An 18,174-nucleotide genomic window follows, 5' to 3' on the forward strand; every position below is an offset into this window, starting at 1 on the left:
CATTCAGAACAGAAAATAGGAGGCACTTTTTTACACAGAGAATTGTGAGGGTTTGGAATCAACTCCCCAGTAACGTTGTTGAAGCTGACACCCTGGGATCCTTCAAGAAGCTGCTTGATGAGATTCTGGGATCAATAAGCTAATAACAACCAAACGAGCAAGATGGGCCGAATGGCTTCCTCTCGTTTGTAAACTTTCTTTCTTATGTTCTTAAGATAACAAAAGGCAGATGTATGGACCTTTTGTCTCCAGGAGTGTGAAGAATGCACTGAGTTCAGAGGCTGTCACACTAGACTACACACACAGACACACACACACACACACACACACACACACACACACACACACACTCAATAAATTAAAGTACCTTTGCTACTGGTTAAGTGTCAGAGAAAGGGGAGGTGGACCATCTATACAGAAGGGTATTTCATGTCATGCAAACATTGTAATGATGAGCACTCCATTTGTCCTGTACCTGGGACCAGACTCCCTGCATATTTCAATAAACCTGGCAACTGATTGAAGAAAAGGACTCTGTGCATTTTCTTGAATCTACTTAATCACCATAATTATTTTAAGTTACTTCAAGTGTAAATACACAGCAAGCAAAATGTGTGCGATACACAAAGTGTTACATATGCTTTTTCAAGAGACCATCTACAAAAACAAATATTTAAATGTTGACGTGATTGTAGCTAACAAAATCACAGTACACATTTCCCACCCCATGCACCTCTAACAAAACTGTATTTTCATTTTAAACCCTGGTATGTGGCACTATACTAGGTTTAATATATATCTGTCTGCAGGCTTGCTTTCAGGGGGACTTGCAGTCTCTTGATCATTTCAGAGCAGTTTTTAAATTTTTTTTTTTTTTTTAGTAACCACCAGCTGCTTCCCCTATTGACCGGCCAGCTTTGAAGCCAGGAGGATGCTTTGACCATAAAGACAGCTGCTGTTGGAGAGAAGACCTAGGAAGTGAAGCAGTAACACATTTTTTTCAGTGTAAAATCACACTAGTGAGGTTTACAAGAACGTGTTTTTTTCAAAACTGCACATTTAAACCTATATAACTAATGGAAGTGAGAAACAGGTCTGATTTATTAAATGGTTTTATTAGCTACAACTAACCTTTTTTTTTGTAGTTGGTATCAAACTGTTTGGCACCTGTAATGCAAACCACGCCCGTTTACATTAACAATAGTTTCAATGAAATTCTATTGAAGGGACTCCCAGGTAAACCATGACTAAATGTATTACCATAGTGAGAAGTCAACAAAATCCCATTGCAGAGCACTTAGAAAACTATCTGATGATTCATGCTTCATCATCAGGCATGGCAATACTCTCTCTCCCTGTGAGCTAATGAACCAAGGATAACTCAATTACACTCAACCTAGTCCCACCCGTGAGCTTCTCCAATCTCTGTCAAGCAGCTGAGCCAGGTCTGAATACTTCTACCCTCTTCTTAGACACTGCCAGTTCAGCCCAAACATGTTATTATTATTATTATTATTATTATTATTATTATTATTATTACTAACCTGCAATAAAGAATCATGAGCTTCTCTAAATGGTTGTAAGGAGATCCTGTGTGATCCCAATGCAAGTCTCTTACCTGCTGTATGGGGAAAACTTATTTTTTCACAGGGATGCAGCCAACCCAGAGCTACAGCGTCAGAGAACAACGCAGCACTGGGCAGCTTACAGGCAAGCCTGCAGGTGCCCAGCCAGGCTACAGGGGTCGCTGGTCAGCAGAGAGCAGAGGACACAATGGCCGACCTAAGCCCTCCCCCCCACCGGGTGGCGCTCGGCCAATTGTGTGCCGCCCCCTGGGAACTCCCGTCCACGGTCGGCATTGGAACAGCCTGGACTCGAACCGGCGACCTCCAGGCTATAGGCAGCATCTTGCACTCCACGCGGAGCACCTTTTCTGAATGATATATCTTTATGGGGTTTCTAGTATTACCTGGCATCGCTATATATCAGTTTTGTGTAATAAAGCGTGAGCATCCATTGCACCAGACAATGCTGCCATAACGGGAAACTCACAGTGACCAATGCCATTCCTCACACCGAGCCAAGAGTGAAGTCTATAAATGAATCCCAGGACACTATTTCATCTGATTTTCTGTGACGATCATTTGGTGAGCTGGAGCGAGTTCAAGATTCGTTTTAACTGCAGGTATTACACAGCTGTCAACATCTTCTAAAGATAAAAAGAAAAGTAGCAATGCTTTATACTGAGTGTCATAAAGAAGTGTTTCATTAATATACAATTAACCATTTGCTGAAGCTTAGTTCCATGTTAATAAAAAGTCAATAGATATGCCATGCATGTGCGTATCTATCATTAGACTCATATTTCACATGTATTTGATTAGCCACAGTGTGTCTGTAACAAGCTAAGTGTCTTAACTCATCGTAAATCCAGGAATCAAATTTCTATGCAACGGAAGTCTTATTTCCACTCCTGTAATGTTATTATAATAGCTTTCATCTGAGGCTAGTGTCTTTTTTGAACAAGTCACTGCCACTGAAGGAATACCTGCCCTGCAAGCTCAGCGCCACGAACTTTACCAAGTTTGATCAAGTCAGGACAAGTCAGGAGAACTTCTTGCTACATTTGGCCAGCCTTAATATTTGCCACCTTTACTCAGACCTGCTGTATGGGACAAACAGACTTTGTTGTATCTGAAAACAGCTATTGTACGCGCCATACATCTGGTATTATCTAAATGATCTGGGCAGTTCTGTTGACGCATATTGTGCTCCGATAGTGGTTTGGGTAATGAAAGTTACATTAGAAATGTTGCTTTGTGGCGTTGTAGGTAATAATCTGTTTAGTCGGATCCCAGAGAGCAGCTAATGAAATTTAAAAAGAATAAAAAAAGTTAGATCACCTCTGTCTGTGTGTGTGTGTGTGTGTGTGTGTGTGTGTGTGTGTGTGTGTGTGTGTGTGTGTGTGTGTGTGTGTGTGTGTGTGTGTGTGTGTGTGTGTGTGTGTGTGTGTGTGTGTGTGTGTGTGTGTGTGTGTGTGTGTGTTTTTAAGAGATTTGGTCACGCTAGCTTACTGTGGTTAGCTTGCTCGTTGCTTTTGTGACGGGGAATTCTGAATACCGGCACTTCTAAATACTAATAGCAATACTGCGTGTCAAGATTACAACGCTTAAAATTACATGGACCGGGACATCTCTTAAATTGTACCATTGTGAATGTCTGAGCTGCCATGGTCTTCAATGCAAGTCACAGTTTTGTCTTCGATTGCTGTACCTTAGTGGAAAACGTTTATAACAACGAAACAAAACAAAAAACAAAAAATAGGATATAAAAATAAAGACAATAACTAAACCATCGGGATTTTAACAGTATCAAGAAAGCGCTACACACCAAGGAAAGGCATCTTTAATAAAATAACGAATTATGAATCGTTTATTATGTATATTCTTTACTTACCCTTACACACAGCTGGAAAAGTCTAGCAGCAATCGGGCCAGCAACTACAGGGTTACAGCGACAACCCCCTTCCGTCCCTCTGCAGAAATCAAAAAAACAAGACGGTTTGAACACGGGCCACTGGTATTAAAAGTGACATTTTAATTCAGCCAGGGTCGTTCCACTTGCACGGCAGAACGACATTTTCAAATCAAAACAATAATAAGTTCGTTACTGTTACAAACCTCCTCCGTGACCCCCCTCTATCTTTCTCCCTCTATCTTTCTCCCTCTATCTCTCCTTTCTCTTCGTGGCTCCTCTCAGCTGTTTCCTCAATGCCTCCGCCCCAGAACATGGCTAGGTCCCTTTAAAGGAAAAAAAAAACGTTTCCGGGTTTTTCTCCTCTAGCCGAAACTAACCCGCCCCAAAGCCTTACACGCTTCAACGCTGACCAATCGATGGCCAGATGAACGCCCTGTTTGCAAACACAAATTATTATTCCCGGCATCAGTGGTCTCTGATTCGCTGGAGGGTGTGAGACAGCTACCAAAGTGAGGATGCGAATAGTACGGGGCCCGCCCAATACACGTGCTGTGTTGTCTTTCTCGCCTGGCTTGAAATTCATGGAAGTAGCGAGTGACAGCTAACAGCAAGGGAAGCCGGGGCTAAGCGACCGCCGCCGTGCTCATCCACTCAGCAGGGACGCAGCTCCTTCTCTGACGCAGGGCACTGCAAGTGCAGAACGACACCCGCGCTGAGTTACCAAGAACGGCAGCTGTATAATTTACCCCGCCTGCTTTTCCTCCGCGGCTTCATGGTTGTGTTGAGTACAGTAGTTCCGTCTTCTGTATGTTGTAATCGCAGCCTCTGACGATTCAAGCGTTTTTCTACATGTAGGACACAGATAGACAAAGTGAGCGCTTAAAGCTGCGGTGTCCTATTACTGGAGTTTAATTATCGTACGCCAAATTAAAATGTCTTTGTGTTGTCTGTGTTTCACGATAGGCGTTTCATGTAGAATACCGACCTTGTTAAATGTTTTATATACTGTTTTGCTTGTTTATATCTCACACGGGACACCAGCGTCCCATCCAGGTGCACATATGAAAATATGAAAATATATATAAGGTGAAAATATTTGCATCTTTGGAGGTTAGAAATGCCAAAAGTAAACAGACTTTTTTTCCAGATGGCAACTTTTAAGAATAATTACTTTTTATGGGCTAACTTCAATCCCTTGAAAGGGTCATAGCCAAAGATCCACAGAAAAATGTGAGAAAGGTGTCTTGCTTAAAAGAAAATAAAAAAAGTACAACACTTTTAATGGAGCTGTGGTCTTACGTATACATTTATTAAGTTTGCAATAATGTGCTGTTTTAACAAAACCATTTAATTATTCAGGAAGAAAACAAACTTTTTCTCTTGTCCCTTACAAGATAAGTACAGGGTGTGGCCTTTCTATTAGAACAAGGCAGGGTATTCCCAACACAGTGCCCCCATGCATTACAGTACCACCCCTGCAACTCCTTGTAATCTTTCCCGCTCCACAAAGCCTTCTGATCAGTATGCGCATTCGCTCTTTTTGGATTATTGGGCATATTGAGCGGAGCTTTTCAGATGTCCATCATTTTCCCCCACAATGACTACCAGTAACCTTACAAATAAACCCAAATATCTCTTCCCAGTATGTGTGTGTGTGTCTACATATATATATATATATATATATATATATATATATATATATATATATATATATATATCTCTTCGGGTCCAGGGACCTCGCATACTATGCTTGTAAGCCACACTGGGGCAGTGCACAGCCCTCCAGCTGCACTCTCTTCAGCCTACTGTAAAAAAAGACTTCAAACCTTTCGCCCACAGACTGAGAGAGCTAATGATTTGTGTTGCACAGCCATATTTCAAATGTCTCTATTGCACGCCGCAGCTACCTTTTAATACATGCGATGGTTTTAACATTTGAAAAGTTCTTAAAGCAGAATCCCATAGCGGGCATCATGTACATTAGATTGGGTATTTCTCATCATTGATGATAGTAGAGAAACGTAATTGGAATGTCATGTTGGTACGAAAAAAAGAAAAAGAAAAAGCAGTGGGTGTTTTTATCATGGTCATACAATGTAAAATGATAAATCCCTTATTAATGTAGTGCTGGAGCAGATTTGCATGAGCTGAATCAGCAGGAGCATTAGAAAAGAGCAAGCCTTCCCTCCCCCACTGCACACGCATCTTCACAGAGCTCAGACTCCACAAAGAACTGAAGCATGGAGGACTGGGGAGACATGGTGCATTAAGCAGAAGTAATACTATTTATGAAGAATATTAGAATTGTGTTTTTGTTTGTTTTTTCCAAAACATATTTCAGTGCTATACATTCACCAGCAAGCAGAGCTGAAAGGGTTCAAAGCCATTCCATTCCTGTTACACAGGCTGCTCTCAATCCCTTGCACTTATTTGACTCTACAGCTATGGCCAGATGTTTTGCATCACCCTGTAGAATGAACTCATTCTGCTTCATAAAGCTGAATGAAACCTGCTGAATAATGTTACATTAACATATTGAATTAGGCACCAGTTTGAAGTTTTCCATATACTTTATGAAAAACTGACAAAAATGGAAAAATGTGACATTTTGAAACCTAACATGAAATATTGTACTACTACCTTTGCAATATGATTTTGTAGTTTCACTGATTACATGATGTTAAATAAAATATTTAAATAATGTTCCTATACTTTATATTTGTATTTGGTCTCAATCCTAAAATTCTAGACATTGCTAAATGTTTGGCCACAGCTGTAGATTTCTTTATAGATTTGAGACATGCAGCCGAGGCTTAAACAATTAAAAACAAAAGCAAACAAATGAACAATTCTTTCAACTCCAGCCTCTCCCAACCAAAGATAACCCTGTCACCAGAATGGTAAGGAGGCTGTATAGCCACTCCCTTTACGATGGCAGAAATGCTTAATCCAAACCCCTTTATCTTTGATACATACCTGTAGCATGACTCCCAATAATCTGTTCATCTTGAACCTGGCACACATTAACTGCAGGTTCCACATTACTACACCCATGTGGTTTACCTTGGGCTCGTCAGATATTGCTAATAGCTATTCAGTTCTGGATTATTGCATAAGAGGCCTGGAATGCACATCTTCTCCTCTAAATTCACTGATATCCACAAACCCTTTAACACCTCTCCCCCCCACCCCCTCCGGCTCCAACCCCAACACCCTCTGTCTCCCCTACTAACTCACCCTCCTTCCTCATTCAGGCCCTGGTACTCTCCCGCCTAGACTACTGCAACTCCCTCCTGGCCGGTCTCCCTGTGTCCGCCACCAGTCCGCTCCATCTCACCCAGAACTCCGCTGCTCGTCTGGTGTTCTCTCTGCCTCGCTTCTCCTATGCTACTCCACTGCTTGGCCATTGACGATTGGCTCTCGATCACCGCTCGCATCCAGTTCAAGACTCTTGTACTCGCCTACCGATGCCTTGGCCAGACTGCACCCAGCTACCTCCAGACCTCATCTCTCCCTACACCCCCACCCGACCTCTCCGCACCACTTGCACTAGATGACTGGCTGTACCTCCTCTACGCTCCCCTGCCTCCAGAGCCTGCTCCTTCTCCACCCTTCGCCCCGCAGTGGTGGAACGACCTTCCTACGGATGACAGGACTGCCCAGTCCCTGACCACCTTCCGACGCCTCCTCAAGACACACCTCTTCAGACAACACCTGTAAAACTCAGCTCTTCCCTTCTGGACAATATAGCACTCTGCCTTTAATGCACTTTAACTTGCACTGATCTGCTCCCTATGTTACTGTATTTAATCCTGCACTGAACCCAATCTGTAGTACTCTATTTCACCTGCACTTGTATCTAACCCTGATGGAACTATCAACACTGTTATCTGCTCTTGAACTGCCCCGATATCAAATCGTACTGTGTTTTGAATTCACTCTTATTAGGACTGAAGTCATTGTATTTTGTTTCTTGCTCTTCATTGTACTGTAATTCCTTTGTATACAACTGTAAGTCGCCTAGGGTAAGGGCGTCTGCTAAGAATTAAATAATAATAATAATAATAATAATAATAATAATAATAATAATAATTATAACAATAACACCAGGGTGTGAAACACAATGCTGGAAATAAAAAGAGATGCTGCTTTATTCAGCACTGGTACTAGTTAATGAAACTATGTAAATTAGGGATGCACATTTGTAGCTGCACCATTGTGTAAACTCACAGTATCCAGTACAACCTACAAAAGGATACTGCCTTTTTGTTTCTAGTTCGAATGGCCCCAGACCCTTCATGATGTAGAAACACCTAAAACAGACCGCCTTGCACTCAGTGGGGAAGTGTTATCAGAGCCTGGAGGAGTGTTACCATTAAAGGAGCTCCCTGTGACATTAAAGCCTTATCACTTCTAAAAGTTTACTGTAGCAAGAGATAAAGGCAATATATGCTAAATACATCTTCTACCTTTACTGTAGATTACAGGGTGCTGTATGCAATGTAAGAGCTCAATGTGAAGGAGAACAGCGAGTCCTCTTGATCCGGCTGCTCATTTAAATCATTTAAAGTCATACATATATTCAAAAGAACAGTGCTCCTCGATTCTATTCACATTTAGCCTGAAACATTAACAGATGGTGTATGTTACTACAGGCTAGTGTTCTGTGCAGTTTGTCAGAAAGCGTTGTTGACTTTCCAGTTGGATTACATTCCCAGTCCCTGAAACCTGTTTGCCACTATTATTAATAACACTTAAAAACAAACAGATACACTCATCCTGCTACTATTACCAGCAGCATTGAGGTTACAAATGACATATTGAATTGGTTGTAGCTAGCACAGTAATAACCTTGTGTGCACTTACATTTGCTATAAACGGCTCAAGTGTGTAATTTTGAAAGAAACACATGTTGTATCAAACATACATACTTTCATTTTAAAACATGATTCAAGAAAGGTCTCAGTGTCCTTGTCTCTAAGGAAGTCTGTTATTGTTTCTCTCCCAGGGTCAAGCTGTGTCTTAGGGATAAAAGCATTCTATAGGCTGTAAAGAATGTCACTCAACAGGGGGGGCAGCTGGTTGGTTAAGTACAGGAAAGAAGGTGCCAAAAGAGGTGGAGATAATTACACTTTTCAGTTGAAATGACCAAGGAAGTGTAACACTAACTGAAAACAGCTGTGGAGTGCTCAGTTCAAATTATTGGTTTCTGCATCTGCCATTTTTCTGGAATTCTCTGCTTTCATCAGGTTTAGTGTAGTTTTACCCCTATCCTATAAATATGACATAATATATTCACTGATATATCACAGTCTGTATAGAAAAAGAAACAGCAGCTTAACAATTCAAAGAGCATTGATCAGATACGTGTGCAATTGAAAACGATTTCAATATACTGCAGCAATCACATAGTCACAGTCATATTTCTGACAGGACCCTCGATTTCAATATACTGCAGCAATCACATAGTCACAGTCATATTTCTGACAGGACCCTCGATTTCAATATACTGCAGCAATCACATAGTCACAGTCATATTTCTGACAGGACCCTCGATTTCAATATACTGCAGCAATCACATAGTCACAGTCATATTTCTGACAGGACCCTCGATTTCAATATACTGCAGCAATCACATAGTCACAGTCATATTTCTGACAGGACCCACAGTCATATTTCTGACAGGACCCTTTTCAATATACTGCAGCAATCACATAGTCACAGTCATATTTCATTGACAGGACCCTCGATTTCTGACAGGACCCTCGTCCTGGGAGCTAAACGGTTGGATGAAACAACGACTTTGTTGCTGAAGAACGACCCTCCTTGTACAGTGAGGAACATGTCACGTGGGTTAAGACCAATGACGCCACTCTGCGGGAGGAATTCACAAGCTTGCCAACACGAACGGTTGTCTCCATCGCCATCTCCATTCAGCGGTAGAGGTGGAGTCCGGCTCAACCTCGATTTGTGCAAAATAAAAAGTCACGTTTTATTTTGCAGTTTTGGCTTCCGTACGTGTAAGTTAACCGTCTCGCCATTCCAAATGTAAACGAAAGTAAGTTATAGTACTACTACAACTTATTTAGTATAGCAGTTTTCCGTATCGTTGATGAGGAGCTCGGAACATTTTCATATCGTGGCTTCAGTGTTACTTTCGTCATCGACCTTTGATGTGAAACCGAACACAGTCAAACTAGTATCACTCCCATTTGACTTGTGACATGAAGGTCAGTAATCTCATCGTAAGACAGACAGTCAGACAGCAGACAGACAGAGGTGTCTTTTGTTCGACGTAAAACACATTAAACATTGATAAGAATTTAGATAAGTGGTCAGGAAAAGATCATTTTCTGTTTCTTATTTTATACTGAGGTGTGACGAAAGAATAAACTTTTTGCTGGGTTAAAGAGAGCGAGCTGGGCCCAGGTCGTGAACTCTCACCTTGAGAGTGTTACTCGAAGCTAGCATATTGTACTCCGCATTTCGCTCTTAAATATACCGCGAGATTTCAGCAGTCAATCTCTCTATTTCAGCCATCAAATCCTGAAGACTCTTTAAAAAGGAGAACGCTTCCCAGTGGCATCAACAGCACTCTTAAACACGTATTCATTCCAATAACAGCAGCTACACCAGAGAATAACCGGTAACCTGTCCCCCTGAAACACAATAATTACACATGAAGCCAATGTCTACAGGGGGGCAATTATATGGTTGCACGTGGTCATTAATGAATGTTAACAATACATTGTGAGGCTAGTATTCACACTGTGGAAAATGCAGGCAGTATATGAATAATATAGATCGTAATATGGAGTGGTCTCAAATGGCTTTTTTAACACTAACCACTTTGAACCATGGTACAGTACATACTGTATCTTTGCTGCCATCTAGCGGCTGTAAAGAGTAACTTGGTGGGATGTTTGCAGTTGGGTGCTAGAAATGAGGAGTGTGCTTAAGAAAAGGTTCTGTCTAATGAATGGACTGACAGAATGGAAAGGGTTTAAAACAGCGCACTATTCTCGCTTGTATTCTTGACTTGTTTCTGGGTTTCATCATGTCATCACAGTGTTGAAGGTGAGCCTCGTAATCTCTCCTACTCTAACCCTCTTTCACACATCGTGAGCCTCGTAATCTCTCCTTTAACCCCTTTTCAACACATCCATAACATTAACACCGTGTAACAAATTTTTTTTTTTTTTTTGGTTCCTGGGTAGTAAGTGTTATTTCCTAATTGCTTATGCCTCAAAAGTATAGAAAATGGCTATTATTCCCCACAAACTTTGCTTTTGTGACCAGGACAGTGATATTTTGAAATTGACCTATTTTCCAGAACATTCCAGATAGATTCAGTGCTGAGTAAACTTGGAGTAACTTCTAGAACTTTCTAGAACTTTCCAGTAATATAAATAGTAGTATAAATACAGGGGCCTTAAGCCCACCAGTTCAGTTTAGTTCCAGCTGCCTAAGTGGATACATATCTGCATTTTTCTGAGATGGCATCAAGAGGCTGCAAGCATCCGGCAGACGCATTTTGCTATGTCTGCGGCCAATTTATCAAGACAAGAGCGAAAAAGTACTCCGTGGAAGCATCTGCTAAGATGTGTGAGGCCTACAAGGCATATTTCACTCAAGCAACTGCTACTTCTGCATGGTGGACCCTTCCAAACGTCGGACTGGCAAGAATGCACCTGCTATCATGTATCCGGACCTTCCTTCATCCATCGCCCCAGTGCCACACTGCCATGAGCTCCCCGTACCCACTCCTCCGGAGAGAGAGCAGCCGTCTTTAGAAGAGAGCAGCAAGTCAGAGAGCGAGGAAGACATTGTAGATCCAGATGACAATTTCAGAGGTGGAGCTGAGGAGAGAAACCCATACTACCCCAACCAAAAAGACCTCAACGACTTGATTAGAGATCTTGGTCTCACCAAGTCCAATGCCGAGCTTTTGACGTCTAGGCTCAAGCAGTGGAACTTGTTGGATGAAAGTGTGCAAGTCGCAGATCAGAGGAAGCGTCACCAACCTTTTTCCAGCTTCTTCACCCGTCAAGATGGGCTCTGCTTCTGCCACAATGTGACCAGTCTGTTCGAGGCAATCGGAATCGCCTGTAACCAGAATGAGTGGCGCCTCTTCATTGACAGCTCATCCAGGAGCCTCAAAGCCGTGCTGCTCCATAATGGTAACAAGTACCCGTCTCTTCCCCTGGCTCACTCAGTGCACCTCAAAGAGGATTACAACAGCATCAAGACCTTGCTGGAAGCCTTAAAGTATGATGAGTACGGCTGAGAGGTCATAGGAGACTTCAGAATGGTGGCATTCCTGATGGGTCTCCAAGGCGGTTTTACCAAGTTTCCCTGCTATCTTTGCCTTTGGGACTACCACAGGCGGGACTGGCCACAGCGGACCGAGTTCTCTGTGGGGAGGAACAACGTCAAGTGGGAGCCACTGGTGGACCCCTGGAAGGTGCTGATGCCACCACTGCACATCAAATTGGGCCTTATGAAACAATTTGTCAGAGCTCTAGATAAGGAGTCGGCAGCCTTCAAGTACCTTCAAGACTTCTTCCCTAAGCTGTCTGAGGCAAAGGTCAAAGCCGGTGTCTTCGTCGGACCACAGATAAAGAAGATTCTGGAGTGCAATGAATTCCCCAAGAAGCTCACTAGTAAGGAGAAAGCAGCTTGGAACAGCTTTGTCGCAGTGGTTCGGGGCTTCCTGGGCAATCACAAGGCTGAAAACTATGTGGAGCTGGTTGAGACTCTGGTGAAGAACTACGGCACAATGGGCTGTAGGATGTCCCTCAAAGTCCATATCCTTGATGCTCATCTTGATAAATTCAAGGAGAACATGGGAGCGTACTCGGAGGAGCAAGGCGAGCGCTTCCCCCAGGATATACTGGACTTTGAACGCCGCTATCAAGGACAGTATAACGAGAACATGATGGGAGACTACATTTGGGGGCTGATTCGTGAAAGTGATTTACAGTATAATCGTAAATCTTGAAAAACTACTCACTTCTAAATCTTTTGTAGTCATTTTTGTATTACTTTAGTATAAATACATGTTAATTTAGATTCATATGTTTTTTTTTTCTGACTTTATGTGAACGAAAAGACACAAATTCTCCCGTTTTCTCATTGGAAATAGGTCAATTTCAAAATATCACTGTCCTGGTCACAAAGCAAAGTTTGTGGGGAATAATAGCCATTTCCTATACTTTTGAGGCATAAGCAATTAGGAAATAACACTTACTACCCAGGAACAAAAATTGTGTTACATAGTATAATACATAAAGAGAGATGCAGCGTTTATATACCATAGAATACATGGCAGAGATTTCAATACATAATAAATTAAATGATTGATCTGGTCCAGTTCTAATTAATAAAGATTCTGGGCTGGTTACGATCAGTAGACGTGACTGTATTAATATCATTAATACTGAATGAATGCAGGACTATAATATAGCCACAAGAGGGCACTGGAATTCCATGTAAAAACAATCAAAATGAAAGCATTAGACCAAAATGCAGCTTGCAGTAAAAATAAGTTTATACCAGTGAATGAAACATGTCTCTGACCTAAAGCTCAGCATCACCTACAGTTTTAGGATATATATATATATATATAAAAACTTAATTTAGATCTTATATTTAACATCATATACTCAAAGGAATAACATCGCAAGAGTCTATCAGAGCCCATAATAGTGGTACAATATTTCACGTCAGATTTCAAAATGTCACATTCTTCCATTTCAGTTTTCCGTTAAGTGGTATGTAATTCAGTATGTTTCACTTGACTTTCTGAAGTACCATCAGGTCATTGTCTGGGGTGATGATAAAAGGTGTTTGTCCAGAGCTACGCAGTATCAGGTTGTCATTTGTTTACCAGGAAAAGGCTTGGCTTCACTTTTCAAAGGATTTGACATGCAATGACCAGGGAAGATTTAATGGGTCGTGGAGGTTCATTTCACAGGAGTGTCCTAGCGAAATAACAAACAGCAACACCCTAAACCACCACTCAGAACGTCCTTCCCTTACAACAGTTTAGCACAGTGTGCTTGCAGGTCCCCATGCTTTCACCATGGTATACTATGCATTTACCACGGGACACTTTCATACAGGGTTGTCCTGCTTCATTTGGTTTTCTGTGTTGAAATACATTCCACATTGACCGCTGAAGCTCCTTTTTGTACAGTATATGAAATACATGAAAAAGGAGGGAAGGTGCGCTGGTTCAAAACTAAACCATAAAACAGACACTCCCACTTGAACCGCCAGTAATATCAGCTGTTCTACAATATACCCACCAGAGGGCAGTACATATCCCTGTAAAGCCTGTATGTCTTGTAGTACTAGAACAGTCTCCTGACATTTGAAGGTAGTAAACATTGCTAGCCACTGAGGACACTGGTGAGATTGCTTTTCAGGATTTGACTGCAGTATCAGGCTGCTTTACCAGGAAAGAGAAACTTGACTGTCATTTTTAATGTAATATTCAAGGAAACACAGTGAGGAAGTGGACAATGGACATGAATATTTTATACTTACATCCTTGAAATCAAGGAAATGTGAAGGAAACAGGTATGCTACAAGTTTGTACTGCCTACAGGAAACTTCAGTTATTATCAAGTAAACCAATGTCCTTTTGTCCTGATCTTTATTGCTCCAAAATGTTGAGCTCATAAAAGACACTGTAATACCGGTTCAGGTTATGAAAAGCTAGAATGTATTTATTTATTTATTAATCAAAACCATTTTTTACAAAAATAGCCGGATTGATTTTCTTTCTCTGTCTTGTCAAAAGCAGATGTTTCATTTCCTTTCTCTTTGCCTGCCGGAGACATTGACAGATAGACTGGCATTGCTGCTTAGTTTTTTTCAGTGTGTGCTTATAACCCTGAAAGACAGGCTGGGCTTCTAACCCTTCATGAAAGGACCAGGCACCCTTTCCAGTGAGAACAAGAGCAAGTTAGCTTGAAGATCTTAAAGCGTGTAATTACTTTAGTTTTTTCTCTCCAGTTTACAATGTTAAACTCTGTTCCCCAGGACAGCTCCGGAGAGCTGAAGGTCAGGGTGCATCGTCCTCTCACACCCAGGGGCTCCACAGTGGATGCTGGCATGTCCTACAGGACGAAGACTCACCTGACCAGTAGGCTCTGTTGTAGCGTGGTGAGGAAAAAGTGTGGGATTTTGCCTCCCTAATTCTCAGAAGCACCAGAGCCAATGCAACGCTCCTTATAGGATCTCCAGAAAAGAAAGGAAACTCGGTACAGCTAGGACACAAACCTGCATGCATCTCCCTGAACACCATGCATAGTTACCTGGTTTCTGTAAACTCTGGCATTGTAAATACTGGTCTAACAGTGTTTATGACACATTTCTAAATGCACATTGGTATTGTTTATAACAGATCCAAAGATTAAGTGCTACCCAATGTGTGTTAATATGAATGATCTGAAAGCAAGTGCAGTGGATGCAGGCTTGTTTAGCAGTATTTCCACATTAGACAGAGCAGAGGCTGAGCACAAACCGGCGACCACACACCTCTGCAAGCAAAAGTTTGGGAATCCCTGGTCTAAACAATGACAGATGTAATTCCATACCAACGCCATGTAGAAAAGGATAAGACGATGAAAAATAAATGCCTACTGTAAACGCTTGCTCTTTTCCGCAGTGATGAATTTCATTTCAGCCTCAAAGCAACCTGTAGCAGGAAGAGAACCAGAAGAGAACGTGACGGATTAGGGATCTGAACAGGATGAGGTTTCATTGTGAGAATTGCTCAGTTAACGAAAGCTATTTGCATGCATTACAGTTAATGTGCAGTTAATGCTTGTTCAGCATGCAATCCCAATTAGAGGTCTTCTCGAAGGGGAGCCTCACCAGGGCTCCAGTAAACATGTAAACATCACCAAAGCAGGAACCCATTACTGTGCTGGAAGTAGCAGGAGTAGCAGGAGAGAGCCAGCCAGCAGAGCTTCCATAAGGGTTTGAAGTGACTGAGGAATCACTAGCAGATGCTAACCCAGCATGGTTCTTGGACTGTCTGCCTGGATATCTTGTTGTTCTAACTCCAGTCTTCATTCGGATCTACACACACACTGTGCACATAAGGGCGTGCAGCCTATTGTAGGTGTAATACGCTTTAAACTAAGCGATGTTCTTACCTCACACTAACTCTTAGATAGGACTTAGTTAGGACTGAGGGAAGAAGACACATAGAGAGTGGTGAGAGTTAACTGTAATATACCTTACTTACCCATGCGTTACCATGGCTAACTGTAATATACCTTACTTACCTGTGCTTTACTATGCTTTGCAACACTTTCAAACACTGAAAGGGAAATAAAACAAAAACAACGGCAAACAACAAAACAAGACAAAACTCAACACTGCCCCTTACAAAGACAAGGAGGAAAAAAGACAATAAATACGATATTTGTGAAAACAGCACCGACACAACTAAAGAGCAGGAACAGGAGTTTTAAACACATCACTGGCGTGTGTGTCTAATGCCAGCGGTACAAGCAGTATCAGTGAACACAGCAGTTAAGCGGCTGCCCTGGGAATGGGTGAGCAGGCATTAGCAGCTATAGGGACGCTCACTGCTGCTCTGAAGCATTTTCCAGCAGGGATCTCTAATAGGCATTAATGACTGAGTAGTGTAATGAAGGAGGAGACAAAGCTACCACAATAAGTCATTAACACAATGCTTCAAAACCTGGAAAAGCAACCTCATATATTAATAAAGATGCTCTCGTTTTCTTTTCTTGTTATAGCATTAGAGATAGTGTCACTTGCCCCCCTTTTCTTCTGTTAAAGATCTTATTTTTTTATTTCATTTCACAGATTGTGATCTGGGTATACAAGGATAGGGCAGAGGAAGCAGAAAGAGCAGTTAGTAGGACAGAGTGCCGCTGAAGGAACAGACTTAGGACAGAGGGGCAGGTGAAGCCCAGACTTAGTAGCGAGGCGATGGCCAGGGCTGGAAATTAGGAAAGAAAGGTGGTTGGTGAATGAGGGTTGTGCAGCCAAAGCATCCCAGGGGCGAAGGCCAGCTACCAAAAAACATGTCAGAGGGTTAAATACTTGAAGAGCCAACCCTCGGGAGAGGAAATCGGTCCTGGTCGCCAGGACACGAAATGGAAGTACGAGGGAGTCGCCCCTCGGGAGAGTAGGGTATCCAGCATCTAAGGTTTCTGTAAAGGGGCGATCATTAAGCTCCATGATTGATCGGCAGAGACTCTGCGCTGCCTGGGACGTGAATTAAAGAGAAAGCATTTAGATTAGTGTGGGACTTGAGCACTGGAATTGGAAAGGGGCCACGTCTCGAAGAGAGGACTGGATACAACAAAGCCTCACTAGGTGAGGCAAGATAAGCTCATGAGCTGCAATAGGACAGAGTGTGGCTGGGGGTCTGCTCTGACTCACGGAGGTGAGAACCTCCCCTATTAAAAGGTCGGAAGTGTGATCACTTGCCCCCCAAAGGATAGACCCCGGCTCTCCACGAAACACCTGCACCGTGAGACAATAACAAAGAACACATACCAATGCATAACATATACAAAAGACTAGAAGGACAAACAGAGGTGGTTAGAAATTATTAGTAGGTGTGACTATGAATACCTGCCCTCAGTGGAGAGGAAAAAACCCCTTGAGGCTGATTAGGGGAAAACCTCTGGTGGCCCCGGCAGACAGGAAGCCCCCAGCTCCGGGAATATTAGCAATATTAGAATGGGCTGCTACTATATCAGAGGAGGATGAATGAGTGTAAGAATCCACCGCAGAAGAGGACCAGCTCCCCACATTCTTGATCAGGCTGTGATTGATCCTGGCCCTCGCGGCAGAGGTGGCTGGATCTATACAGAATGAATGGGGTGTAGAGTCAAGGAGCGAGGCCTGCTCTGGAGATGGGGGTGGAGAGGTGGGTTGAGAACCAGTGGCGAGTGATGATAGAGCAAGAGGAATCAATGAACAGAGGGTCTGGGGGACGGGACGGGCGGGGGTTCCTGCTGGGATACCATGCCATTGAAAAGAAAGGGAGATAGGAGGCTCGATACTTGATGGCTGAATAAACTGACCACGGCAAAATTAATCTGTCTTGGAGGTATGCAGATGAATGATGAAGGGTCTGTATTAGAAGATCACAGAAATGAATACTTGCCGCTGGGAAACTAGAAGCAGGAGAAACAGTGAATTCAGGGCTTCTGAGATGACCGAAAAAGGCTGAGAGGCAGATGATCTCCATAAGTAGATCCTCGCAGGGGAGAAGTAGCCTTTCAGAAGAGTAGAAATGAGCGAATGCTATGGGCAGCGGGAGGGTGAGGCAGAGGGAAGGCTCTTAAGAATCCCATGGAGAGTCATGCGAACTGCTGGTATGGAGAAAATGGAGGGAGAAGGCATAGACATGATACAATACTGATATTGGATCCCAGAAATGTAAGATTTAATAGATACTGAGGCGAGATGGAGAGAATCCATAGAGTGGAAGCCAGGATCATATTTTGATTGAAGGAATAGATGCAGAAAGTTGAAGACGCTGACCAGGCTGTAGAACAGGAAGTTCTTGAAGAAGGGACAAGGGCTGCAGACATGTAATGCTGAGAAGATTGAAGAAGGTTACTGAGAGTAGGATTCAGTCGAATAGCAGCTGATGAAACTGGGGAGTCTGGAAGCGGGGGAAAGCAGGCGAGA

The 18,174-nt window shown here is 42.6% G+C and overlaps 1 protein-coding gene across 5 annotated transcripts in view; it reads right to left on the reverse strand.

Annotated features, from left to right (window-relative positions):
* The window catches only part of LOC121306611 (protein FAM214B-like), a 51,240-nt gene extending 47,401 nt beyond the window's left edge, over positions 1–3,839 (reverse strand). For 2 of the 5 annotated variants that reach the window (XM_041238447.1, XM_041238429.1), the window contains exons 1-3: positions 3,681–3,839; positions 3,457–3,535; positions 2,053–2,209 (exon numbers count right to left, since the gene is read on the reverse strand). The gene's annotated coding sequence lies outside the window, so the exon portion shown is untranslated. The remainder of the gene's footprint in view (positions 1–2,052; positions 2,210–3,456; positions 3,536–3,680) is intronic. The other 3 variants (XM_041238448.1, XM_041238434.1, XM_041238444.1) reach the window with 2 other exon arrangements.
* Positions 3,840–18,174: the final 14,335 nt, after the last annotated feature.

The sequence above is a fragment of the Polyodon spathula genome, chromosome 2, assembly GCF_017654505.1.
Source record: "Polyodon spathula isolate WHYD16114869_AA chromosome 2, ASM1765450v1, whole genome shotgun sequence".
Taxonomy (NCBI): domain Eukaryota; kingdom Metazoa; phylum Chordata; class Actinopteri; order Acipenseriformes; family Polyodontidae; genus Polyodon; species Polyodon spathula.